This window comes from Chiloscyllium punctatum, unplaced genomic scaffold (assembly GCF_047496795.1).
Source record: "Chiloscyllium punctatum isolate Juve2018m unplaced genomic scaffold, sChiPun1.3 scaffold_653, whole genome shotgun sequence".
NCBI classification, from domain to species: Eukaryota; Metazoa; Chordata; class Chondrichthyes; order Orectolobiformes; family Hemiscylliidae; genus Chiloscyllium; species Chiloscyllium punctatum.
In genome coordinates, this window is record NW_027310387.1 from 20,001 (window position 1) to 22,500 (window position 2,500).

General features: G+C 67.2%; 1 non-coding gene across 1 annotated transcript; it reads right to left on the reverse strand.

The window, feature by feature from the left end:
* Positions 1-1,414: 1,414 nt before the first annotated feature.
* Positions 1,415-1,568, reverse strand: LOC140473609 (5.8S ribosomal RNA). Its single transcript, XR_011958468.1, has one exon. It is a non-coding gene; the product is annotated as a 5.8S ribosomal RNA (ribosomal RNA).
* Positions 1,569-2,500: the final 932 nt, after the last annotated feature.

Below are 2,500 nucleotides of genomic sequence, written 5' to 3' on the forward strand. Positions count from 1 at the left end.
ACGGGAGTTTGGCCGACGCCGCGACGGTCAGAGAGCCAGCCACCCGCACGTCGCTCACCACCCTTGGCCAGCGATGGTGTCGACGAGTGGCCGCCCCTGCCGCCTCCAGCGCCGCCGCGTCCACGCGCGGGGACGTGCTCGGCGCAATTCCACGGGACCGGAGACCCTCCCCCGTCCACGGCGGGAGGCGAAACTCGGAAGTGCCGGCTGCTTACTCGAGCGGAAGGGTCAGCCTGATTCCTGCCTTGCCGGAGGCCCGGTCGCGGGGGTGACGACCCGCCGCCCGGGACGTGCGAGGCACCAGCAGACAGAGACTGCCCGACGGTCAGAGAGAGGGAGAGAGGAGTGCCGAGGCTCAAGTGGCGAACGGTCGCGCAGGCACGCCACGCACATCGATCGCCAGCCGCGGAACGGCACGGCCTTCAGTGGGGCCGGCGGGCGACGCCGCTCCTGAACCCAGCGGCCCCGAGCCGGACGAGTTGAGGAAGGCACGCCGACGGTGACAGGGTACGGAAGACACAGCGGTGGCCTTCTGGCGACTTGGCCCCCGACAGCCCGACGTTCCGCCGTCCTCCCGATGGCCAGGAGGACCGTGCGGGGGTCGGCCGACGGCGTGGTAGGTGTGCCTGCACGGTGACGGAGCACACACCACGCCCGCCAACCCCTCCGTACCTCCCGAGACCGGTGGCAGGACGGAGCGGAAAACGTGCGGACTGAACGGGAGAGCCAAGAGCCAGCGATCCACGCGCGTGCGACCGTCCAAGTCACAGCGTTCGACGAAAACCTCCTCCCTCGGCCAGGCACTCGGCGCCAGCAGGGGAGACAGGATCAGACGCCCCGCCGGCCACTTAAGGCCGAGGACGAACCACGAGACGGGCGGCTGCAGCAGCGGGCGGCCTGCAGCTCCCAGCACTCTCAATCGATCAACCATCGAGTCGGGTCAGCGTGTCAAACCGGCGAGCTCCACGGTCAGGCCGGCGGCGCACCAGCACCGGACCTCCGCGGCTCCCTTCACTCTTTCCACTGCCAGCCAACCGAGAGACGGACCCAATGCGGACGTGCAGAGCTTAGGCAGACCCCCCACTGGAGGCTCAACACTTCGTGGCAGCTCCGTGTCCCAGAGACCAGGAGGGTTGGCACACACACACAGTGTGAACCACCGACAGCCATTCTGGGACCGGTGACAGCCGTGCTGGCCCCACTGCCACGACACAGACGGACGCCAGGCCGCGCTCCCCGGCGGGGGGATGGCGTCGAGCCTGACGAACGGAATGTGCAGGGTGGGGGGGAAAGGCCAAGCGCTCCGACGCCGGAGGGCTCCGGAGTCTGAACTTAGGGGGACAAAGAGGACGGGTCCTCTGCGACACCCCAGCCGCGCTCTCGCCAGCCAAGGCGAGTGCGATTGATTGCCAAACGACCCTCAGACAGGCGTGGCCCCGGGAAGAACCCGGGGCCGCAAAGTGCGTTCAAAGTGTCGATGATCAATGTGTCCTGCAATTCACATTAATTCTCGCAGCTAGCTGCGTTCGTCATCGACGCACGAGCCGAGTGATCCACCGTCAAGAGTTGTCTGAGTTTGTTTTAGGTCTCTCCCTCGCCAGAGGAAAGCGACCCGGACCGCACATACGCTCCCCACCTTGAGCTACAGCCACCTGCACGCCGGCGTGCGGGCGGAGCAGGGTGGCGTGAAGCGATGGGGAGCACCATCCTGGTGCGGCCCGCAGAAACATACGTCTATTGGGGGGAGGAGGACAGGGCGCCCAAGAGGCGATGCGTGCCCCAACGCACCGCAGCGACGGAGGCAGGATCACCGCCACCATGTCGCCCGCCTAGTATCACGAGGCGTGCAGCAGCTTTGCCCTAGGAAAAGCAGAGGCGGGAACGGGCACCGGCCATCGGTTCGGCAGCGTCACTGACGCGTGCACGTGGCGGCGTGTCGGCGAGCGGACTTCCTGCGAGGAGGCGGGGGCGGCACTCGCCCGAGCAGACGCCCGCCCGGCCCAGCCACCGCCGAGGTGGACTGGGAGTCGCGGCAACGGCTCGTCATACTCGTTCCCACACTCACAGCGCAGCTTGCCCGCAAGCCACCGACCACCGATCGACGCCAGGCGCCCCGACCGAGAGCGGGATCGCTCGTTCGCCCTGCTGGCAGTTCGCTGGGGATCACTACTGCACGGAGCTCGGAGACCGACGGGCGGCAACTCGAGAGTCTTTAAACCACCACCCCCATCCCGCAAGTGCAAAGAGGCTGTATACGCACAGACGGGTGAGGGGAATAGGTACCCCGTCGGGTTTGAAGGGAGCGTGACTAGATAGCAACGATGTAAACCCAGCCGATTTGGGAGCGAAAGACCGGCGCCTGCATCACCGGCTTCGTTTCCCGTGGCTGGAGAGTACACCGAAACCCTCCGTCTGTCGCGAGCTCCCGACGACGCGGTGCCGCCAAGCAGCAGGGCCGGACCTGGTGTGGCTCCCCTCGTCGATCACAGACCGGTCGGCA